This window comes from Emydura macquarii, unplaced genomic scaffold (assembly GCF_026122565.2).
Source record: "Emydura macquarii macquarii isolate MOO-44397 ecotype Brisbane River unplaced genomic scaffold, CSIRO-AGI_Emac_v2 contig_1230, whole genome shotgun sequence".
In the NCBI taxonomy this organism is placed as follows: domain Eukaryota; kingdom Metazoa; phylum Chordata; order Testudines; family Chelidae; genus Emydura; species Emydura macquarii.
In genome coordinates, this window is record NW_027131367.1 from 17,920,797 (window position 1) to 17,946,673 (window position 25,877).

Genomic DNA, 25,877 nt, shown 5'->3' on the forward strand with positions numbered 1-25,877 from the left:
CCACCATGTAGGTGGTATCTCTCCCTCTCCCCTCATGTATGTGGAGGGTGTGTGGTGAGGGGGAGATGTAACTGACCGAAGCATTTAGCAGAGCTGCCCCTGTAACTCTGTAAATAGAGACATGTTTTCAGTAAGCTGACAAATATGAAGCCTGTTTGATCTTGGTTAATTGAAAATTACCATCCCATGTCTTAGAGTTCTTCCCCCACTTTAGGGCTGCTTTGTGCTCCCTTTGCTCCCAATCAGTAGTAACTTCACTGCATGGAGTAGAAAGGATGGACTTGCAGTTAAAGCACTGGATTTCACTTCTGGAAATCTGGGTTAAATTGCTGCTACAGACTTCCTGTGTGGCTCCTGGGACTTGAACTCTGGCTCTCCATTTCCCATCTGTAAAGCAGGGATAATGATTCTCCCTATTTTTCTCTTGGTTTTGATTTTCTACTACTTGTATGTAGGAGCCTGGCACAATGGGCCCCTGATCCTGGCTGGATCAGTACCAGTGATGCAGAGACACGATAATGGGAGTAAGGGTGGCAAAATTCCTCCCTTAAAGATGGAGGCACTTTGGCCAGGGGAGTTTTTACTGCTTCTTCCCTGTACTTTACTAGCTCTGTGATTGTCAGAAGATTTCAGTCCCTCGGGCTGTTAGCCTGGTACTTTGCACAACCATGAAGTTCAGTATTGTTTGTCTCTACTATGTGATATCAAGTCTTTAATTGACTTGGAATCAATAAATTCTTCCACATACTCAGATTGTAAACTCTTTGGGGGCAGGGCCTATCTTTTGATTAGATGTATGTACAGCACCAAGCACAATGGGGACCTAATCCCTGACCGGGACATCTGCTGCAATATAAATGAGAAACAATGTTAACAATGTTAATGGTGCTGTTGGGTGAAGTGTTATGGAGTGTCTTTGATCAAATGGGCACTGGTGGGGTGACAGAGTACACCAGCCAACCCCGCCCCAAACAGCAATACAACGATTCTTCCCACAACTCAGTAACAGAAAGGATTTCCAAACAGCAAGGGCACTGAGCAAGAAATTAGGAGAACTGGATTCAAGTCCACGCTGGGCCACAAACTTCCTGGGCAGCCTCCTGCTAATCATATAGCCTTTGTATGCCTTGGCTCTCCATCTGTACAGCAGGGATAACAGCACTGCCCTACCGCACACTGGGTATTGTACAGGCAGAGACATTAGAGTGTGAGGTGCTCAGAGGCCATGGTAATGGGGGCCATATTTGTACCTAATACAAATAGATCAATCGTCCCCTGAGTTTTCCTTTCTTCTAGCAGTTTTGAAACTCCTTGCGATTTACCATCCCTTGAGGCACTGTGGATGTTCTAACTTCTAATAACAACATCCCTTACCTGCATCCCTGAGAATATATCTCTGAGGCAGAGATCGTCAGATGGATGAAGTGTCTTTGATCAAATAGGCACTGGTGGGGTGACAGAGTACACCAGCTGACCCCGCCCCAAACAGCAATACAATGATTCTTCCCACAACTCAGTAACAGAAAGGATTTCCCAATAGCAAGGGCACTGAGCAAGAAATTAGGAGAACTGGATTCAAGTCCACGCTGGGCCACAAACTTCCTGGGCAGCATCCTGCTAATCATATAGCCTTTGTATGCCTTGGCTCTCCATCTGTACAGCAGGGATTACAGCACTGCCCTACCGTCAGATGGATGAAGGATTTCCAGTAGAATAAGAACTCCTTTGTCTCCTTGTGGAACCTTTTCAACAAAACTTTGGAAGGCCTCCTCCTCCCTCAAAAAGAGTTTAGAAAGTCCCATCCACCCCTCTTATTTTTCTTTTGAAATTCTGGATTCCAGTCAGGACCAGAAGCAAAATAACCATTGAAATCCATGAACAGCATCCAAAACGCTGCTCTTGTGTTATTTCTGATTTGGCCAGAAGCAGGAAATTCCAGATATCTCCTAAGAAAGCTTTTTCCCATGAGATTTTCAGCCTTTTTTGGCAGCCCCATGGGGTGTGGATCAACTTCCATTTAAAAATAATTAAACTTCTAGCCTGTGCTCTAACAATGAGCCCTGTAATGTAATTCAGTGCACAGCTGTTCTGTTCATCCAGCCTTGGAGGGAACTCTCTACAGCTGGTGTTGGGAAGCTTATAATGAGGGGAGACAGCATGGTGTAGTGGATAGGGTAGTGGCCTGGTAGTCTGAAGAGCTGTTGTGTGACCTTGGCCAAGTCACCTGATCTCACTGTGCTTCTGTTTCCCCTTCTTGTCCATTTAGATTGAAAGCTATTGGGGGTGGAGACTCTCTCTTCTTCTGTGTGACGGAGCCTTGATCTCAGATGGGGATGCTAGGTCCTATTCTGATATAAATAATAGTGAAGACAAACGAGTATATGCAGCTTAGCACACACGAGTGACTCCAGAAAAACAAACCATATGTGTTGACCAGTGCTCATAAATGCCTCTAACAAACCAATGTGTGTAGCCTAGTGCTTACAAGTAACCCTACAATAACAGTTCAGCGGATGTGTGCACACAACACTAAGAAAAATGACAGAATGAGAAAAGATTTAAAATGACAAACTCTACTTTGATTCTGTCCTTTTAACTAACATGTGGCTTCCTTAGTCCTTTTCAAATATCTTTTCAAGTGTTAACAGTTATTGTGAGTGAAAATGATCGTAGTATCCGAATTTGTCCACAATTTTTCTGCCCACCTGCCTTGACAGCAACCCTTTAAAATTTAAAACCCACTCCCTGCACTAGCTTTTATCTCTCTGGGGCCTCCAGGGCAGAGGTGATTCACACACTTTAACATTTAGCAACAAAAGCCTCAGACTGAAAGCATGAGTCAAACAGTAATTTCCAGTAATTCCAATAGCAACTGTACTATATTTTTCTGATTTACAGTAACTTCCTCCCCTAATCAAAGGTTTGTTCCCACTCACAACATTACTCTCTGATATGATCCCTGCCCTCTGAAAATCATTTCCTTATTTAAGAAAAGGGGATTGAATCAAACCACATGTATATCAGATCAGAACCCAAGAGTTTAAGATCATTTGGAAGATATCAAATACAAGATATTGCAGGCAAAGCCACATCTAGATGAGATAAATTCAGCATGGCTTCTGGATCAACTAGATTTCTGTCTATCCATCCATCTATCCCCACCCAATCCCCTCTGTTGACCTATTCATCTTTATACACATCTATTGATCTATCTTAGGGTTTCTATACCTCTCACAACCGTAGTGCTGAGGCCCTGGACTTTCAAAGGAGCCTAGCAATTCAGTGGGATTTCGGTTCCTAACTATTTAAACACTTTAGTTTCCCTTTTGGCTTGTGTAGGAGGGCTGCAGCCTTTGAAAGCACTTTAGTAAGTGTGGCTACAAGATAGATGATGTCTATGCTAATGTCTAGCCATCAACTGCTAGACACATCCCAACCTTTGTCAGTCATACCAGCTACTGTATCTTTACTGCCTAGGGACAGAATACTGGCTGTTTCTTCATAAAAATCCTGATTGACGCAGGAATTAATTTGGTCCTGTAAGTAAATGGGTGTGTCTATGGGAGAGTGCGTGTGTATTATACCTCTGTGGGTGTGGACATTACACTATGGGTGTGTGCAAGTGTAGGAGTGTGTGTCAGGTATGTGCATGTTGTGTGTATTGTGTACATGTTGTGTGGTGTATTGGAAGGAAGGGGGAGGACATTTTGTTATTTTAACATCATTTTTATTTTTCCCCTGGAAGAATCCTGGAGAACTTTAGCCATGGTGGAAGCTGTGCTAATAATCATACTGGTTTCAATTCATTTATGGCTTTAATGGAATTACTTCTGCTATACACTTTTCTAAGTGAGATAAGGGTTGGGCCCAGGCTGGCGTAAATCCACCGTAAGTGAGAGGAGGATCAGGCCCTATACCTCCACGACGATGAGCTTGAACCTAAACTGATGTAAACAGGCATAGCTCCACAGGAGACAATGTAGTTACACTGATTTACACCAGCTGAAGATCTAACCCTATATTTTCAGTATGTTGCTAAAATTTGGAAGCGTTAAAGGCTGATCAATGGAATCACTTAGTTACTCTGGTGTCTAAAGAAAGAAGTGCCTTTCTTTGTTATGATGAAGGCTAATTATATCGAATATTTTGTCCACTAATAAAGGACTCGTATTCCAGTGACATTAGCGAAGATCTGTCCACAAGACCATACATCTTCTCCTAAATGTAAATGGTTTTAAGCAGAGCTTTAGCAAACAGGTCTATTCAACTGGCTGGCCTGGGGGATTCTGCACACCTGGGAGCACCGAGGCTTTGTGGCTGTTAAAAGTGACTGTGATAGCGCTAGTGGTGCCACAAGGCTAACTGAAGAAAACTGGGTGTTTAACTGTATTCTCCTGGGAATTATTAGTCAGTGGGGGAAAATATGTTCCCAGATGATCTCAGGCTGTTGAAGCTCTCACAGAAATCTCTGAATTATCAGCACAGTGACAAGTAGCTACATACGAAATGGTGAAATATATGAGACATGATCTGAGCCCTCCATGTATTACAGGGATTTGGCATAATGCTGCTTATCTTAAGGACGTTATGCAAATCTGGTACTTAGTCAAACCTTGACACACTCATCTGGAGCAGGTGCATTAGAAACTTACTTCCCACTGAGAAGGTTAATCTGTCAAATATCGACTGCTGGTTTCATCTCAAGTGACTCGTCATTCCCAGGAGTTACAGTCCAGCTTCTGGCTTTATTTCTCTCCAGCTCTTGCCACAGGACCTTAAAGGACACATTTCTGAGCCAAGTTTCCAGTTGTTAAGTGCTCACAGAGATGCGGATGCAGCTTTTCCTAGCTTGAAAGCAGTTAAAGGGGAACCTTTCCCAGGGATGTAATAGGCAGTGGGAGATTTCAGGAGGGCACAAGCATATCCCAGGTGCTGTTAGCTCAGCCAGAGGAAAACTCACTTTGTAGAGCATCTGCTTACATACCAGAAGGATGCAGTTTGGAGTTGCAGCTGTTGAGGGCAACGGGGGCGTGCAAGGCTCATATCGTGTATGACTGGCTAACAGACCTCAGACAATAGTTAATTCTGCTCTAGAATATAGCCACCAGTTGGTGGGGGGAGGATGGTGTTCATGATGGTTTGGTTGGCCGTTCACCTGGTTGCGCTGTAGTCTGAAGTCCCTAAGCACTACTGACGCTGACAAACTTCTATTGCCTTTGATTGGGTCTGCTAGCATGCAGCCTGCAAGACAATGCTGGTGGATGTTACTTTCCCCTTGGAATATCCCTTCCAGGTCTAAACACTCATTTGATCTGTTCATGTCTCTGCCCTCTTATTATTTGTGAGTGTTTATGCAAATAGCTTCTCATTTGCAGACATGTTTGGGGAATGGCTGTTCCTTGCACCAATCTGCATATTCTCACACAAACAAGGCTATTTATGCATGAACAAGAGTATCAACTTTCTGCTATTATCCCATTTTAAAAGCTTTTGTTATCCAATGAGGGAGTGAAAATGATACCATGTGTCTTTGGTGACCAGCCATACACCATGACTGATGAGTAGCAAATGGTCAAAATGAACAATCCATAGCATGGAAAGTGTCCATTCCAACTCTTTGATGAGAGCTCTGAATAATGAAACCAAGGATCAGTTCACAAACGCAGCAGAGTAAATTCACAATGAACATTATTTGCAGTTAATCATTTGACTAGATCTATGGAGTATAGAAAGTAATGACAGCAGGGTTTATTTTGCCCAGTTTCCCGGGTGTTCATGAAGAGGAGAGAAACTGATTTCATTCAGCTGTTCTCCAAACAGCCCACTTCACAAAATGGACCTTCGGATATTTTTAACAACTAGGTTGGGCTGGTTGCAAATTTCCCATTCAAACTCTTTTTCAGCAGAAAATTGGGTTTTTGAGTAAATGAAGGTTTCTCCGTTGCTAATGATATCCATTGTGTTTCAGAGCCTGATGAGACTTATCCCTTGAACATATTAATACCATCTGCTCTGCTGCTGACTGTGCACTCCAGCGACTGTGCTCAGATGTTCAGATTCCCTTAATCTTAGAATCATAGAAGGGTAGGACTGGACGGGACCTCAGTAGGTCATCTAGTCCAGTCCCCTGCACTTAAGTCAGGACTATGTAATAACTACCTGACAGGTTCTTGTCTAACCTATTCTTAAAAACCTCCAATGACGGAGATTCCACAACCTGCCTCGGCAATTTGTTCCAGTGCTTAACTATCCTGACAGTTAGGAAGTTTTTCCTAATGTCCAACCTAAATCTCCCTTGCTGCAATTTAAGCCCATTGTTTCTTGTCCTATCCTCAGAGGTTAACAAGAACAATTTTCTCCCTCCTCCTTGTAACAAACTTCTCACATTCCATAGCAATTGCAATCGAACTTTGTGACATTCCCTGGCACATAGATCTTCAGTGGGACGACACTCTTTTACCCGAGGTACCTGGTGTGTTAAGTATTAGCAGTGCAGTTAAACTAATCCACAACTAGATTCTATTTGTATTAGAAATGCTGTGGAGATCACCAGTATTGCTTCCTTAGTGCAGAATTGATAGCGTCCTCTATGTGTTCTTGATTAGAGCTGGGTGGGAAATGGTTTTCCTCTTTCATTTAAAAAAAATAAAAATGAGATTTTCAAAAATGTCCCATGTCATGCTGGGATGAAATGGAGACTTTTCTCATAAATAGCCCGGTGGTTTAGGCCTTCACAGCTATGTGGGAAACCCAGGTTCAAGTCCACCTGATTCAGGCTGAGTAGGGACTTCAGTGCAAATTTTCCAGATGACATCCCTAACCACAGGGGTCCAGGTTGAGATGGGGGTGTCTTTCTTTCTGGTTTTGACCAGAATCCTGGATCCAAGAAATCTTCCTGCTGCAAGTTTGTCAAACCAGATACATTTCCATGAACATTTCAGTTTTAACAAACAGACGTTTTTCAACGAAAGCATCATTTGTGAAAAAATTCCTGACCGGCCGTACTCCCAACACCTCCCAGCCAGCTGAGCAGAGAACTTGTCCTTTTATTTGGGCAGTGGAATGTGATGTTCTGCGGAACTCCTGAACAGCTGCTTAAGATTCATTCGCTTCATCATGCGGGAGGCAAGGAGGAAAGGCTGCAGAATCACGGAGCCTGTAGTTATTTTGCTACATTCTCTGTGACATGAGGGTGTGCCCCTCACCGGGCTGCAGAGGCATTCCCCAAAGCAGCATCTTCTCAGGAAGCATTAGCTCCTGGTATGTTAACTAAAGTCATGAGTGATAGGGGCTAGATTGTACTGTTCAGGAGGGGCACAAAGCCCCGTATGTGTGACCACCATGTCGTGCCGCCAGCCTTATTTTTAACTAGCTCCCTTATTTCATTTTTTCAGGCCTTGAGTCAGCACAGCACTTATGCACATGCTTAATTTTAGCCTTTCAGCAGTCTTCTAGTGACTTCAAATGGGACTGCCGATACGTTTAAAATTAAGCGCATGCTTAAATGCTTTGCTGAATCAGTGTCTCTGATGGGGTGTTCACTCCATACCTCACCAGAAGGGGTTAAGGTGGCATGGAAGGGGCTAACTAACCTCGTAGGCTGCACCTGGGGGAGAATTAAGCCAGCTAGACAAGCTCTAATGGAAGATGCAGCTCAGCTGAGCGGGTGTAGGCGGGGCTGGTACAAAGCCAGAAAGCTGAGACCAGAAAGGACGATAGTGGAGGTAGACGGCAGCTACTCCCTGGGAGTGGGGAGTGTGAGTTGGCCTCCATGGGTGGACCAGAACACTGAGAAAGAGGAAAGTAGAAAGGCGCACAGGGGTCTGGGTGTAGTCAGACCATGGTTACTTGATAGAAGGTTCCTATGCTGGAGCCTGTAATAGTGGGCAGGCCTGTCGTCCTCTGCCTGCCACTGAGAAAAGTTGTATAGTCGTGAGTTAGAGGATGGGAAGGCAACCAGGAAGTCAATTAAGAGAGACTTCGATACCCCTGGAAGGGGAAACGTGTCTAATGAGCTGGCTGGAGGGTCAAATCACAAAGAGGGAGTGTGCTGAGTCCCAGCCAGTGAGAGGGGCTGTGGTGAGTGCAAACAGAAGGGGGGCATCAAACCTGGATGGAGCTAATCCACTGAGCAGCCAGGATGAGGTGCCTAGTGGTAAGTGAGTCCTGTCACAGGGTCTTATTGCATATCTTTTCTCAGTCTAAAGGCTTGTTTATGTGGGGAAGGGGCGGTTACTATACAATAATGTGGATTTGTGTGCATTAAAGTGACTTGTGTATACAGAATGCAACTCTTAAAGAATACTAACTTGCCAGTTAATACATGGTCTCTCGTGCACTTTGTTAGTGTATTAAGTTGGTTGTGTGTTGAGTGAGTGTGGACCAATGCTCGTTACACCCACAGCTCATTTGCACTAGCCTGACAATTCTCCGACTGCTATCCCATGCTGCTTTGCATGATGCCAGGACTGACCTGTCTGTTTCCCCATGTGCCCTTCACAGCTCTTGGGTCATTTCACACCCGTTTTTAAACTAACTATATTCTAAAACTAGCCCAATTCAATAGTGCTTCTAGAACCACCACTGTGGCAATAGGCAGCTTCTCAATAAATGATGAAATAACAAAACAGCAACTACAGCTGCTCCAGATCAAGTCAGTTTTATGCTCGTCTATCTCCCCAAGAATGTCCAGGGATAAAAGGCAAGTTTGACAGCATGCCTAGGAGGTTAACAAATCTAAGCTCTGGAGGACCAGGTTGGAAGCAAATTCCAAAGCTGAGGGTTCTCTCCAGAGGATTCCTTGCCAGGAGCCCCTTTTGGCAGGTTAAACCACAGAGGGTGCTTAAAAATATGAGGTAATGCAGAAAAGACAACAGTGTTAGAGTTAGATGTGGGAACCTAAATTATTCTGGCCAACCTACTAACTGGTGGTAGGTTATCTACTACCTAATATTAAATCATAATGTCATTGTACGAATAGATCCCCTCTTACCTGCTAGCTAATAGTAAAATAAACCCTCATTGTGCTTAAAAATCCCCCCCTCCCTTCTCTAGTATATAGTAGTTTCGGCCAACTATTTTGCTTTATTGAAATGGGATGGATTTGATTAGACAGAGGACATGCTTTTATGAAATGCTCTTAAACCCCAAACATTGCAGCGCTGTGTTGTTGACATGCTTTCAGCTAGTAGTTTTGGAGGTATTTCCTTTTGTAAATCTGAACTAGAATCTAGCACACAAAGCCCTTCAGACCCACTGCAGTTCCAGCTGTTATCAGCAACTGAACCACCGTGGTGCAGGTCCTAGTCCTGCCAGATCCATCACCTCTAACAGTGAGTGCAGCTGAGTCAACAAATGAAGAGGGAAGGGAAAATTGACTAAGAGGGCCTTTGAAAAAATCCAAATGAAGCCGCCAGCAAGATGGGCTGCTGTCTGGTATTTGTGTTATTTTTCCAAATGGCTGAGCCAAAGTGTGAAATCCCCCTATGTTTCCTGAGCACGAGCCTATTAGAGGAAGCGATTTAGAGAAAGGCGGTTACGACGGTGCGGTTAACCATTGTTCCACCTCATCAAAGAATAATTCTTTTTAGGGGAAGTGAGCTCTAGCGAGCAGGGAGAACAGGGGGAAGGGAGGCGAATAGTTTTTAAACAGACCATATGGCGTGCTGGTGCATTTTGTTACATCATATAGGAAGATTGATGGGCCCGGAATACTCTGGGTAGGTTCCAAGCAAATCAGAGACCTGCTCACCTCCTGTCTCCTAATAAAGGCTTTGCTGTGTGAGAACTGCTATTCTTCCCTCTCTTCCTCTCCTAATGAATCACTCCTTTGTAGTCTTATGTGGCTCTAATACTTAATGTGAACCAAGTGGCTAGTGAAGGAAGGAGGAGGAATGTGGAGGAATCCAACTTGACTATATAGAGCCTGATCCAAAGTCTAGAGAAGCCAACTGTGGCTTTTCTATTAACTTCAATGGTCTTTGGATTAGGCCTAGACCAGGCACATGGAAGCTAGAGGCAACACCGCCTGTTTTCCACTGCATCAAAATCTCTTTGCCACATTTCTCTGCTCGGTTCTTGGTTGAATTAAATTAGCTTCATTGACACCAATGCCAGGCTGATGTATCCCAGCCAAGGCTCTTACCTTTGAACAGACAACCAGCTTTGGTTACAACTGGCAGGGTCTAGATTTTTTTCCCCCAGAGGATGTTATAAAAGCTCTGAAGTTGGGAAGAGGTGCTGATCAGGATCATGGGAGAGGAGGGGGAGGGTGGGATTTATCTAGTATAGAAGAGTCATATGGAGATGTCACTTCTTGTGTTTTGGAAGGCCATCCCCTAACTGGTTCATTCTGCCACCTCCTCTCCACTGCCAAATCTTTTTTTTAAAACTCACTTCTGACAGCTCACCTACAGGAACAAGTTGGGTCAGACTCAAGGTCTAGCTAATCCAGCATGCTGTCTCTGAGACAGTGGGCAAAGCCAGATGCTTCAGAGGAAGGTGCAAGAACCCTGAAATAGCAGATGTGGGATAATCTGCCCCCTGCATAGGTCTTTTCCTGATCTCTAATAAGTAGAGATTGGTTTATGCCCTGAAGTGCAAGGTTTCATATCCCTTCCAATTTTTTGTTGTCACATGACAACAATTAGGAATTTACGGTGTCACCAGATAGTCTTGATATCCATATACATGTCCAGTCCCTTTTTTGTCTTGCTAAATTCCCATGACAATGGATTCCACAATTCCTGGTAGTGTGAAAAAGCATTTCCTTGTATTGTTTTGAATTTCCCACCTTTTAATTTTATTGAATGTCACCTATGAGAATTGATTGAGTGCATGCATACATCCTTGGATAACTGCATCATTTTATGACTGTCAACCTTGTCCTTTCTCTCCCTGGCAGTTTTGTAACTTTGTTCCAGAAGCATCTTGTTTGTAGGCTTTGGCCATGATGCATCATGGGAGAGGCAGTCCAGCTGGGGAGCCTGGCCTATAAAGGAGAATGGGGAGATGAAGCACTGAACTATAACTTCTGTGAGGCACCATTGCAGTATTTAAAACTTGAAATATTTAGGTTTTTGGCCAAAATATTTCAATTTCTGGATGATTTTTTTGGTCAAAAGAAACCATTTTTTTCCCACTGAAAGCAGACACTTTTTGTGAAAAATTGAGTTTAGTCAAAAATTTTTCCTGGGGGGGAAAAAACTTTTTTGATGGAAAATTTTCAACCAGCTCTAGTAGCAATGTTGATGCAGAGAAGCATTGGCAGCAAAACTCCATTGGAAAACTGGTACAGTGCCTCTTCTTCCTATTCCTGGCTGTGTAACTGTTCGGAGTTCCTCGCTTGCATAGACATTGAAATCAGTTTGGGAGTGAGAAACAAGGTAGCTTCATGTTCAATATGATTAAGTGTCTAATAGGCAGTATAGCCAGCACAAAGTAGTAAAACGTTATGTAAGCCTTATGTGAGTGACATTTCTTGCTTCTGGCATTCTATGGTTAGGATCATGCAGTTACTAAACTTGTATCTAAAGCTGATTTTGAAGCAGATTTCACCACAGGCCTTTGCGTCCTTGAGGTTTTAAAGAATGCCACAAAACTGGGACTTCCTGGATGACGTTTCAGCCTAATGAAAAGCCCCCCAGCTTTTCTTCTGAGCTAAAAGTTAAGAGGTCAATTTCATATTCAGAATTTATTTACCCAAGAGATCTGGGTGATTTCATAGATCATAAAAACAAAACTTCAAAAGTCATATTTTATTTCACAGAGGAGGTCTTTGCAGTGAGATAAGGTCAGGTCAGGAATTCCAGGTCTGCAGGAGGGACACCAATCCTTAAAGAACTGACTTGGGTCTACATGGGAACTGTGCAGTGTTTTCTGATTCTCCCCCAGAAACAGTAAAATCAGAGTCTGAAGAAGCAGCAGTGCAAGACACTGGACAGAGCCCTCCTGGCGTAAGACGCAGCAACAGGAAAAAGGGATCTGAGGCTGGAAGTAAGACGTAGGTTTCATTCTGGGAACCTGAGTTGCACGTTTGGGTTAATACTGAGAGAGGGAGCGATTCTTCCCCCTGCTGCAGCCCTCTGGCAGCAGCTAAGTGCCCTTTGGAGATCTCCTATTCTAGATCAGCCTGGATCACACAGGAGCTGCAGGAGGCAGAGGGGAGGTGATGGGACAGTAGCACATACTTCTCAGTCCTAGAGAGCGCATGGAAAAAGAGTGGATTAGAATTGCCCTCTGGAGGGATTCAGTGGGCAAATGGTAACTACTTTGCTAAACAAAAAATAGGGCCTGTCTGTGGGGAGAGTGGACAGGTTTGACTCAGGGGGTGAGTCCCAAAGGGCTATGCTATGATAGCACAGTATCCCTAAAGGCATATGTGGCCAAATTCTGCTCTCTGAGCTGACGTCAGTGGGGTGCCCAGGTGTAAATGAGAGCAAAATTTGCATTGGACTAGATTCAATGTGGTGCAAGAAATTGGAGGCATGACCCGGGTGGAGTCCTCATTGTTCCTATTGTGAGAGCACTGCAGGTGTTGCTCACTCAGCTTAATAGCAGGCTTTGGTAAACCACAAGCATCAGTGTCCTGGAGCAAATGTTTGCGGAGGGCATAGATTGATGTTTATAATCCTGTTCACTCTAGTTAGCAGGCAGCCATTGAGGGCGAATGGTACCAGGAGCACTTCACATGTTTTTGCAGATACGGATCTGGTTTTTCTTAACCTACAGCACCCCTGATATTCCAGTTCTGGGGCCTAGCACAGCTCGTCTAATATACCCCGGTCCTGGCCTATTGTAGTGCCTGCTGTTGCAGTCCTGAACTTAGCACAGCTCCTCCAACCAGCCTCGGTCTAACCTGCAAAAGCCTCTCCTATGTCATTCCTTGGTTCACCCAATGCACTTCTCTCATTAGCGGGGGATAAAGCAGATTTGAAACAGGCAGGGGAGCCCCCAATACACTAGCAGAGAAGAGGCATCTGTGGGGCAGTGCTGCTTACCCAGGCCAGGGAGAGGAAAGGGATGGGGAACTCCCTCTTTGCTCTTTAGCGGGGGAGGGGACCTGTACTGCATGGTCCCTCTTCCTTCTATTAACCCCTGCTCAGAACCTGCAGGGCCCTTACTCTTCTGGTGCTAGGTTGCTGTTGAACCGTGCAGTGCGTTTGTGACACTTGTATATGGGGCTAGCAGGAGCTTGCCAAATTCAGTGTTGATGGTCACCTACACTTCCTCACCTCTTGTCTTTTACAACCAGAATACAGCTTATGTCTGCATAACTTATGCCGTTCGTGGGTGGTGGTGGTGAATAAACCAGTTATCCTGCAGGCTGTATGTGTAGACAAGCTCTTAGTGGTTCTAGACTTTTCATTTACTCCTCTACTCCTGCTTATGTAGGCAGCTCATAATCCAGAGAAGAAACCCTTCCCCAAGTCCTGCAGCTGAGCACCGTTGCATTGCTGAATACTTCCGCCTCGTTTCGGTGTATGTTCATGCTCTTGAAAGCTAAGGAGCTCTCTGCCTTAAAAATGAAAATATCTTATTTATACATGGGCCACATGCAGCAGCAGCAACGACTCGGACGATTCTTATTGTGGAGACCTCAACCCTAAAAAAATCAATCCCTGGGCTATCCAGAGTCCATTCAGGCTCCATGCTAGTTCAGGCCACTGGTTCCCTGAGCAGATTGGTGAAGGCTAGATGAAGATGAACCTAAAACAGGAGTGATTGTTCCAATCTGGTTCTTTAAACAGGGGAAGTGGGAGTTAATGGTTAATTAACTTAGCAGCCAGCACTGCTGCTGCCTCATGAAAATAGCTATAATGAACTCCTACAGAATTGGCTTTGGTCTGGAAATGAAAAGAGATGCACTGGAAATGAAAAGGCAAACGAGGAGAAAATCACACTGGGAAAAATACGCAGGAGGAAAGAAAAAGCTGCAAAAAGAACAGGTAGAGGTGACTGTGTATCTAGTTGGAAATCCAGAGTCCAAAGGCCTCATTATCCATGCCCTGCAGCTTGTGCTGTGATTGACACCAGTCAAAGCAAGAGCTAAGCCAATGTGAACTGCTACCATTCAGTCTGGGAGTGTTCCTGCTCTCATTTTGCACAGGTGTAATTGACAGAGCTGGCTTGAAAAAAAAAAAGAGGGTTGGGGAAATTGTAGTGGAATCTCTTGCATCCTCCCAAAAAATTCAATTTTTTGGGAAATGTTAAAATTTTGGGAAAATTTGATCGGTAAACAAGGTGGTGTTGGGGGCATGGGCGGAGAGAAAGAACTGTGAAAATGTTATGAATGCTTTTCTTGATTTTATTTAACTCATGAAATGTCATTGGAATGCTGACATTTGAAAAACATCCCAGCAGCTCTGATAACTGTGTACACAGGTGGGCAAGAAAGAGGTGAGACGCAAGCCCCAGGTGCAAGGCAGGTGAGAGTCAGGTTCTGGCTCTTTAATTGTGCATTCGTATCTAAAGAATGGGTGTAAAACAGGACCAGTTCAGGATGGTAGCATTTCACACCCACCTTGCGAGGTGTGAATGACGGTGCAAGGTACGTGGGCAGTGGAGAATCAGAGACCCCAGTCTGTGCTCAGACCAATAAATGAAAGACTAATGCTAGTTCACAATGGTAAGTGGAGCTGGTCGTGAATTTTTATGAAATATTTTGTCAGAAAAATGTCAATTCCAAAAAACTTTGTGGGAAAGGGTTGGTTTTCAAGAATGTCCCAGTTCAACAACTTTCTGGGGAAAAAAGAAAAGTTTAGAAATTGTCAAAATGTCCCATTTCCACATTTCCAAAGTAAGTTCCATTTTTTTGGTTCAAAATGACTTTGTTTAGAATTTTCGGTTATAATTTAAAAAAAAAAAGTATAAAAAGCTAGTGTAGACAAGACCTTCAGTTCTTTTGGACTTGCATACATGGCAAGAGTGAAATGCAGTGCCTTTGTAGAGTTGCAGTGGAAACAGCATCACACACACACATACCTCATTTTAAATATCCGAAGTCCACATTCCCCTTAAAGCATCTGATCCTGAAAAGCGGATGGTATATTTTGTTTCTCTTCACATTTTCCAAAAAATGTTCTTCGAAGCCAAGCCAAAGCTTAAGTGCCAAGTTTCGGCAAGAAGGGAACTTTTATTGCCATTATAAACCTGAAACTATAGTTTTTATAAAGCAAGTGCCAACATAACCTTAAATATGGCCTGGCAAATGTAAGGTTTCAGTAACGATCCTACCCGATTTCCAATGCACATCTAATGAGAAGCTCCCAAACGGGGAAAGGAAAACAACTGAGAATTTACAGTGTAAAGCCAACCTGGTAATTGTATTAGCAGTCCCTTATAAGCAGAATCAGGCTCCCAGCTGGAGCTGAAACCCATAAAAAGCACGCCATTAATTTTATGAAGAGAAGTAGCCATTTTAGTTCTTTGAAAGCTCTGGAGTCTGTAAAGATAAGGCGATGGACTTTTCTCATAGCTACAATAGTAACATCTGGAAAACAGGTCTACCATTTACACGTCAAATCTTCAGGAAGCCCAGCAGAAAGGTATTCCAGCAAAATATATTAACCACAACTGCAGCCCTTGGACGTAAGCCTACCTGCATTAGCATATGCACTTGGCATGGAAAGCACTGCATATTTTCCCTTTGGTATGAGAAAAAGATCAAAACTATGGTCAGTGTGTGGGCTGGGTCAGTGCAGGTAAATGTCTACGTTGTGTTTAAAAATCATGTTGCCAATGAAGAGTTAAAAAAAAAACCAAAAACCCTAAAACTTCCCAATGTAATTTATTTATTATCCATACTTGAGTTTTGGCTTTCCTGGCTGGCTAAGTGGTCATATATTTCATAAGCCCTGCTAATTTGCTGTTAAATTTGCTATTTATATGATCCTAGACGATTTGTTAGGCTTTATTGAATAGAATATATATATATAAAAATTTTTTACTAGGAGCAAGTTCTTTAAAGGAGACGGTTTTTCACACCATCAGGGCCACTTTCTCAACTTATTGACAGCTTTATGAGCACTGCTGGAAAAAGGCCAGCTCCTTTTATTCCACAGCATTCCGACTCTCCGTGGAATGAAAAAGCAGTTTTTAAATTAGGGCCTGGGAGCCTTCATTTCACTCCAACATTCCCCAGGTACAAAGCAACACACTGGCCTTTCTATAGTTAATCACTTTTCCAGACTTCAGCCCACTAAAATTAGGTGGGCTCCTAGGTCAAATGTTTACTTGGCCCACGGCCATCACAAGAGTTTTATTTACGTCTACACATCTGTATTTGGCATGCATCTGCATTCTGGTTTTGCTCTGCAATTAACCAGGGTTGTTTAGAGTACTGAAAAAACCAAACAAGCTTGTACTTTATAAAAAGTGTCCTTTTTTCCCAACTAATTCCTGTCTTTAAAAAAAGTGCAAAGCTTCCAGTTATTCCCCTTCTCCCTGTTCATAGATGTATTCTTCTTCTTATTTTTGTATTGGGGGTAGCTCGCTTTCTCACCAGCCCCTGGCTCACTTTCCAATCTCTTTATGGGAGTTTAAAAGTTTTGTATGGGTGATTACATTTAAACTCTTCCTCATCATTATAGCATAGGCAGCCAATTCCTTCCACTTCATACCTTTACTTTTTATGTTAGAAGGAAAGATATTCCAACAGTGCCAGGGGTTTGGCTGTTATTCTGCAGGGTGGAGTTGCTTTGTCTTTTTTTTTTTTTTGGTGGTTTTAATTGTTGTTTGCTAGTGAACTAAAACTAGGATTTTTAGAAATCTAACTTGGGGAGTTAGGTGCTCACATGACAGTCCTCTGGCAGCTGGGTGCCCGATTCCATTGTGAAAAGTGCTGCATAGAAGTTCCCTGTCCACAGTCCAAACTTTCAGTGTCACCTTGACAGTGGGTATGTCTACACTGACGGCAGCAAAGTGGCCACCGTCAGATCAACCTTTCTGGATTGATTGAGCAGTCAGTGAAGACCCCTCCAATTGATCCAGAAGTCGACATTGTAAAACCACCCCCTCAAGTGGCGCAGCGCTGCAACGATGGGAACGCGGTTCCCGTAGGCGCAGAGAAGTTTGCGTAACTCCCGTCGACTGCCACCGAATCGCCAGATAAGTGTAGACCAGGCCAGTGTGCCTCCATCCTGACCTGGAGGGGGCAGACTCTTAAGCGTGAAAGGGAAGATCAGTGTCCATGGACTGTTCTGATCTTGGCCTTTCTTCTGTTAGTGCCAGTTGGTGGGGCTTGTTCTGCCCATGATTTTCATGGGGACATAGGAATTGCCAGATTGGAGCGGACCTGGGGCCTGTCTACTCCTGCTTCTAACAAGGACCAGAGGCAGATGCTTCAGAGCAGGGGACAAGAAAGAAGGTGCAAAGAGGATGTGGGTTAATCTGCCCCCAAAGGAAACTCTTCCTAACTCCTCAGTGGTAGATATTGGGGTAAGCCCTGGAGTATGAGGTTTTAGATCCCTTCCAAAACCCTTCTTTTAAAGCATTTACATTGTAACTCTGGAACCGGACTGAGACCTGCCAGAGTGACGGACGCAGTCTGAGAACCTGCACGTGGAGGCCACTGAGCAGTGATGGGACGGTAAGGCACTGGGATTGCTGCTGCGGATCGGGGCCACCCTTAGCCCAGTCATCTCACTTGTGGCAAAGCCTCCATGCAATTGCACGTTTAGTGCCACAACCCAGAACGTCTCCTTTGCCTCTTTCCTCTGCCAGTCTCTGCCAGTGGGCTGACAGTCCCTTCTGCTGGGCCGTGAGAATGATGTGCAGTGAATGTGGGTACAAAAGAAAAGGTGTCTGTAGAGGGAATCGGAAGGGAGGAAGGAAGGCAGGCGCACAGGCGTGTTAGTTGCACTGATATTTTACTGAAATAATTCAAGTGTGAACCCTTCCAACGTTGCCAAATCTCTGGCTATGCAACTCACTTGCTTAAAAGTTGCTGATGACTTTCTCCATCCCCCTTCCGCCCCGATAATGTTCTATGCAGAGCCCGTTTCTAGTGTGTCTGGGCCATGAAGTGTCACGTCGCTTTGCATACCGCTGCAGCGAGATGGACACAGTTTGGTAATCTCAGCAAGCTGTCAGTGACACTACATGTGTTTGTTTTAGGGATTAGAGCAAAACTCCCCCTATCTTTCAGTAGGTGGCAAATGTATTTTTTTTCTTCGTTTGTTGCTTTATACCTGGTACGCTACAGCCAAATGAGCGAGCCCATCAGCTGAACTCCGGCCTCCCTAGGGAGACCCGCTTGCTGCTTTATTTGTGTTTGAAATCAATAGCATGGTCACGTGGAGTGGAGTGGACATAGCCACACTTCCAATCCCCCTGTTGCTGACAATAAAGTTTTTCTGTCTCCCTCTCTTCCCACCCTGACAGGACCAGACCCATTGCTCTTTTTTTCAGCCTTTGGCTACCTGTCGTTTTCTCTGCTGCTGAACGAACCCCCGCCCTTCCCTCCTTTAGCATTTCTAGGATGCCTTGGAATGGACTATGCTGAAAACCGCCATAACTCATTCCTGTCACAGGGAAACTGGCCCTTTTAAAAGGCAGCAGGGCACCTGAGACCAGCCCCCTCCCTCCCAGTGGGGCTTAAGAGACAGCCTCTGGGCCTTATAAAGGGGAGCTGCCTGGGAACGGAGTGAAAGGTCAGGAAGAGGCAAGTGAGAGCTGCCTGAGAACAGACAAGGAGTTGGGAAGGGGCAGGCAGAGTGACCGGATGTGGGGCTCTCGCTGGGAGAGAACGCAGGTTAGAACCGGGACTGTGGGAGGCTGGTGCTCAGCGGATCTCCCAGAGAAAGGGACGAGTTTAAGTGTGTGTCGTTCCAGACTTCTTTTGGACTGTGAGCGAGATTGCCGGAGGACACGGTCTGTGCAACTGTGAAGGCGTGGGAAGTTGGGCAGAGCAATGGAAGAGCAGCTGGGAAACTGAGGCAGACTGGCTACTGCACCGCACGGTGCTGCCAGGAAGCGCTTTGGTAAGGACTTGCTATAACAGTTCCCTTCTAGAGTGGGCTTATTCTGTGGGCAGCTCTGAATATTGGTGTAAGCGGGAGGGGAAATAGATTTGCCACAAATGACTGAGGCAGGTACTTTGCTGACAAGCCCCACCTGGATTCTGGATAAAGGCAATTCTTCTCTCCTAGATCCGGTTGAAATATACTGGCCTTGAGGGAAATGCTCTTGCCTCTTGCTTCCCTCTCTGAAAACAACAGTGATCTCTTAGCCTGCCCAGAGCCATGGGGCAAAGTTCTTCCTTACTGTGGCAGCAGCATGGGCAGACCAGTCCCAGCAGACAGGACTCCCGGCTTTATGGGAGATGGGAGACATTCTCTGATAAAGCCTGTATCACTCTGCTCTGAAATGAGCAGGCGGGAAACAAGAAGGAAATTCTTCCCTTTCCGTGGGTTGTCTAGACACAACGGGCAGTATTAGAATCAGGCAACGTTGCCCAGCCAGCCCACTGGTGTAGGGAACAGTGAGGCCAGTCCATGGTGCGGGCAGAGACATGCCTGGGGTTTGTCCTGTTCTGGGATAACTTTTTTTTTTTTTTTTCAATATCTCAATTTCTGTGAGATGGAGTTATCGATTTTTTTCCTGGCCAGTCTAGTAGTAAGACCCCACTTATGCATCCCAGTTCACCCATGGTGTAATAGATTCTGAATCCAGCCATCCAACTTCAAACCTTGGTGGAACCTAAAAGTATAACTGGGTTCAAAAAAGAATTAGATACGGTCATGGAGGACAGGTCTGTCAATGGCTATTAGCCGAGATGCTCAGGGACCGTGCTCTGGGTGACTAAGCCTCTGGCTGCCAGAAGCTGGGACTGGATAACAGGAGATGGATGGCTCACTAATTGCCCTGTTCGTTCATTCCCTCTGGCACCAGCCACTGTCGGAAGACAAGGTACTGGACTAGATGGACCATTGGTCTGACCCTGTATGGCCATTTTTATCCACAGTCATGCTCTTTGCATTGTGGTGGGGTGCTGCTGGGAGAGTGGGGGATGCTCCTGTTACGTTCCCCTCCCTCCCATCAATGCGGTATGCTGGGATAGGACCCCCACATAAGGGAGGTGGGAAGGCTACACTTTACCGGGGTCCCCGGAGGCCCTGGGGGGCCCGGCCCAGGCTGCAACCACCATTACCATGAGGAAATAAATGTTCATGGCTGATGAGATTGTATGTGTGGGATGAGGGATTGTGATATGTGTATGTGTGGGGGGAGCAGGGGGCGTGTTACAAGTTTGTACTTGGCCTGAAAAAATTATGCTTTGGCCCTGGATAGGGCAGCAAGAGATGAGGAGTGGGGGGGAGGCAAGGCGGAGCTGAGCTAGTGTGAGGAGAGATGTAAGATGCACCCTCTGTGGGCTGCAGTAAATTACTTTCCCCTGCAGGAGGGGGGAAGGTGTTGGGACTTCCTGAGTCTCTATTCCTTCCCAGGTTCCCTTCTGGGGCCATGCAGTGCTGCGCTGCCCCATGCGCTGGGCCAGGGGTTATCTCCGTCATGACGCAAAATGGCTTGTAACTCCGAAACCATTCCACAATTGTTTTTCAGACTTTGCAAAAACATCCTTCTTTGCCTGCAAAGTAACCTTGGAAATTTACGGGACAAAACAATTCTCCAAGCCAGCGTTACGGGGGCCAAAGATGCAGCCTTTATCTGAAGAGGCTGCTGTCTCTTCAAAATAAAAGGCCAACCCGAACTCCTGGGTCCAAACGCTCTGGATTCTGGAGAAGTTCAACTCCCAATCTAACGTATTTCTCTGAGGTAGAAGTGAGAGCTACGAAAGTAGACCTTTGTGACAAGGCTCTAATGGCAGACCAATCCCTGTGAAGCATCCTGCTCTGAACGGGAGCTAATTAGATTCAATTTCAAACTGCTGGGCCTAATTCTATAGTTACAATTCAGCCTCTGCTGTAATTGTTGCGTGCAGAAAAGAGAGGCTTCTCATTTTACTCCCGGCATAATATTAACGCAAAAGGGGTTTTCTGTTGTTTTTTGTTTCGCCGCCGCCGCTAATGAATGTGTAAACACCTCCTGGCATAGATTTTCCAGTTTACTGGGGTCAGAGTTCACATCAATAACACGCGTCCCTGAATGAAGCGCTCCTTTCGTTAACCTCGTGCATCCACTAATTAGCAGGTCACTTGCGGGTCAGAGGTGTGCTTATGCTATGCTTCTTGGATGTCTGTTGTGTTATTACGGCAACTGTAAATGCCACATGCAGCCGGCTTGTCAAGTGTGTGTGGAAAGCTGTCCATATAATTAGGGTATGTTATCCCAAGGCAGAGCATGCCAGCTGACATTCAAGAGGCAATAATAACTGAATTTTTTTCTTCCCCGCGAAACAAATTGATCGTCAAAGAGAAAGTGTAGGATCACCCTGTGTTTTGCAACTGTCTGCATGTGCGTCTGTTCAGGGGCTGGCAGCATAACCTCAGATTGCCCTCCTCTCCCCCACACAGGCTGGCTGCAATAGCACAGTGCATGAGGTCAAATGTTCCACATGTATGGCATTGCTGACTGCATGCTTTCAACAGGCATGAATCAGCCCTTCCTGCCTCCTCCTCCCCCCCAACATGCAACTAGTTTAATAATCATGAGGGTTTTCTTTAAGATACATGTTGGGTTCTCTGGTTTCTGAGCAGTTTGGGTTCCTGTTTTCAGGTTTTTCTTGACAACCACAGGGAGGAGGAGTTTTTTGGCTTTTTTTTTTTGTTTTAAAGAAAGCTGAGATGCTTACATTTTTCACAAGACTCCAGGAGATGGGGCTTTAAGAAAATCCCTAAACATTGTAAATGATGTGTCTTTGTTCTCTGCATAACATTACATAACTTGTTCTGTGTTTGTACAATGCCTAGTGCAACAGGGTCCTGGTCTGTGATGAGGGATCATAGGTGCTATGGTAGTGCAAATAATAAATAATTAAGAATAGGAGGAAGTCATGTGGACACAGTTGGGTTTCCAATAACCATATTTACTAACTATATAGAAACACACCAAGCCTAGTTACATATGTGCACAGCTGTTCTGGCAGGGTTCTGGTGGCTTCTACAAAAGTAGACAAGTTGACAAGTCCAGTAGAGGCTTACGAACTCTTTAAAGGGATGCCAGTTCTTCTCCACTGCAGTGAAATGCAGGATAACCTTACAAGATTTGACAACATTACGGTGAAGTGATCATTTGGGGCCTTATTTTTCTTTGTATCGGTATTTACCCCACTCCAAACCATTAACCTTTTGACGTGGAAACATTTTACAGTCAGTTTGCATGAGTACAAAAGACTTACACAAACTGCTGGACAATGGAGAATTGGGACTTTTGCGTTTCATCTGCCGCAGCTACTGTGCTTGTAAAGGGGTGGGGGAAAGCTGGGGAGAGAGCAGAGTGGGAATTCAAATTTTGTAAAGAAAAATGCATAAAATGCAGACAGGAGGCTGAAATGTGAAAATCTGCGGCTCCCTAAGGTAGCAAAGCAAAGTTACGGCTCCTGTTTGGGCTGTGAAATGAGTGAGAAAAGGAAAGGGGTTTTTATTCTGTGCTCTCCCACTGTATCCTGCTATTAACAAAATACAGTTCAAATGACATAGGGGAAAAAAAAACCAAAATGGAGAAACCAAAACTCCCCATTCAAGCCTGGCCTGAGGCTTCAAGCCAGAACCATCCCAACGGTGCAAGCCCCAGAAGCCAGGGCCCACTAGCTGTCTAGTGAGCAGGCCCAAGCAGGGGGAAAAGGAAGGCTCACTGTGGAATTCCAAAAGGAAGAACTTGTCGGCTGTGCACGAAGGAGCTGCAGAACGGCTTGAACGGGTGGAAAGTGGCAGGGCAGGGAAAGAGATTTGCTCCATTATTTTCATTTACATTTTGTTCATCCAGCCTGGCCCTGGAGCCAATGTGGCGAAATGGCGAGATAAAGGCTGTTTTCTCGGAACACAGGAAGTGTCGGAAATCCTGTGAGAAATCTTGTTCTTGATTTCCAGACTGGATTGTAGCCCAAAGCATTGTGGGTAGTTCAGATAAGCACCCAAACTTGGGGATGCTTCTGTATGCTGGTTGAGGATCTCACCTCTAAAGCTGTGCCGTGGCTCCCTGTGGAAAGCGGTAGAGAGTTCACACAATTTCTTACACCCGAGAAATGTTTACTAAATAGATAAAACAGATCTGTTCTCCCCCGGGAAGCCCAAACCTGTACGTCTAGCTGGACTGGCAGTATGGTCCAGTGATTAGAAAGCAAACCTAGGATGCAGAGATGTGGATTCAATTCTCTGCTCTGCTGCAGACATTCTGTGTGACAAGGCAAGTCACTTAGTCTCTGAGAACAACTTATATAATGGGGATAGCAGATATACTGAGGACAAATCCATTCAAGACTTTGATGTGTTGATACTAAGCATATGGAGGCTACATAAGAAACCTTAGCTAGCTGCATTTGGCTGGCAGCTCGTGTAGACCAGTGGCTCTCAACCTTTCCAGGTTACTGTATCCCTTTCAGGAGTCTGATCTGTCTTCCGTGCCCCAAGTTTCACCTTACTTAAAAACCACTTGCTTACAAAATCAGACATGAAAACACAAAAGTGTCACAGCACACGACTACTGAAAAATTGCTTGCTTTCTCGTTTTTACCACGTAATTATAAAATAAATCAATTGACTATAAATATTGTACTTGTATTTCAGTGTGTAGTATAAACAAGTCATTGTCTGTAAGAAATTTTAGTTTGTACTAGCTTTTGCTAGTGTTTTTTTTGTAGCCTGTTGTAAAACTAGGCAAATATCTAGATGAGTTGATGTACCCCCTTGATAAGACATTTGAATACTCCCTGGGGGATGCGTACCCCTGGTTGATAACTACTGGTGTAGATATTCAGGTCTGAAAGGTGCAGTACTAACATCTCAGGTGTTACCTAGAACATTACATTCCCCATACTGGGGAAACATACAGAAGTGAACAGATAGTTTACCCAGTATATTTACCTGCAAGCATTCATTATTAGACCGGTACCTGTTAGCCGGCTTACCCAGTATAGGTTTGCTTGACTCCCACTTGGATTTCACTAGCATTCATATCTCTCATTTTCCCGTGTATTTCTGATTTTTAGCACATTTCATCCAGCTGATGCGTCACCATTTCCAGCAACTTTTTTTTTAGCTCTGAATTCAGAATTGCGTAAGCCGAAGCACTTAATAGGAAAGTGGTTGTACTGCAGATAAGTATTTTGTGCACGGTACTGTAACACCAGTGAGTCAGATGATGTAACACCCTCCATGGAGCAGTAAGATGTTCTTTTTCAAAGTGGGACGTGACTCCACTGATGGGGTCTCCAAATAGGTGAAACTGTCTGATGTTTACAGTCTTGAGTCACACAAAATATCGAAGTTGAACTTTTTCCAAAGTGTGGAGAAAGATCTGAATCCGGGGCTTTTGTTCTGCTAGGGACCAGCTGCAACATCCAGATCAGGATTCAGACCCTATCTTACCCAAACAGAGTCGGGAGGGTTTGATCTGTTAGAGGGTTGGGAGGTAGGGCGGGCAGATAAAGTTGAGAGCCAGTTTCTTCCCATCATTTTTCTAGATTGGCTGTGCTGGATATCTCACCCACGCCTCTGAGCGATGCTGAGCTTCCCATTCTAAGGCATTCACCGAGAAAAATAAATGACAGCATCTGGAAGAAGGAGGAAGGAAGGAAAGAAGCAGACAGCACATTCCCGAGGAGCCGTCAGGCAATAACACATACTTGATCCCATGCCATTACTGTATCTGTGTTTTTATGTGCAAGTTTCTAACCCCATTCCAAAAGAATACACTGGCATATCTTTATGACTGCCTCTTGCATGCTCTCCAGTATAGCCTGTTCCATGACTTCAGCACTTGCCTGAGCATCATGGAGACACATTGTCCCACATCAGCTTTTCTGCATGGTGCAATTTGTCAACCAAGACCAAATATTCAAACATGGGATCCCAAACTAAGGCAAAATAAGCAGCATTTGGATGCTCAGAAATGCACAAATGAACATCCTAAAATGGCAGGAGGAAATTAAATAAAGAAAATGGAAACCAAGCAGGAAGGGTGAGATGATCTCCTTTCTGGGGTTCGGTCAAACACCTTCATTCTGCATTCATTGACGGCTATTCTTCCTGCAGAGACCTTTCGGCTCGCAAAGACTCCCCCCATTGCTCATTCCAGGGAAGTCTTTGGTACTGTGGAAGTCAAGGGGAGTTTTGCTGTTGACTTCAGTAGATCTAATTTTGTGGATTTTACCTTACCGAAAGCACTTGTTTGGGGTGTTTCAGAGTCACAACTTCACTCCAGAGGCTGGCTGTGAATGGGCCGGTTGTCTCCATAGTACCCTGTCGTAGCCAAAGGTTGCTCTACAGTGGCCTTGTCTCAGTTTCCCCCCTTTTCAGGGCTCTCAGGCAGATGACCACAACAAACTGTTTTCTGCTTCATCAGCGCCCTCCCTGAGGCTGGATTTAATAAAAATCGTTCCCTGAATAATGTTTTCAAATCGGCATCCACTCCGTATTCCCAGTCTTTCTTGCTGGAGATCTCCCAGGCCTTTCCTGCCTGTAGCCTCTTCAGTGAAGACTCAGGATTCCCTATTGAAGCCTCCTCACTCCTAGCAGTCTCTGTCACTTCTGCTTCACTCTGATTGTCTGTCTCCCTGAGCATCCCCCCACAGCTTCCTAGTGCTCTTCATCGGGGAATCAGTGAACCCCTGTTCAAGGGTGACTCCTGAGCCATTAGAGTTGGATGGCTCCAGGGCTCTAGCCATTAAGAGGCAAGTCACCCTGTTACACCTTGGTGTCCCTCTAAAAAGGAAAAGCAGAGAAACAGGCACAGACAGTCCCAGAAGTAAAAGCAAATGAAGA

The 25,877-nt window shown here is 44.9% G+C and overlaps 1 long non-coding RNA gene across 1 annotated transcript; it reads left to right on the forward strand.

Moving 5' to 3' along the window:
• Positions 1-18,842: 18,842 nt before the first annotated feature.
• On the forward strand, positions 18,843-24,822 carry LOC137152905 (uncharacterized). Its single transcript, XR_010919651.1, has 2 exons — positions 18,843-18,980; positions 24,578-24,822. It is a non-coding gene; the product is annotated as an uncharacterized lncRNA (long non-coding RNA).
• The last annotated feature ends 1,055 nt before the right edge of the window (positions 24,823-25,877 follow it).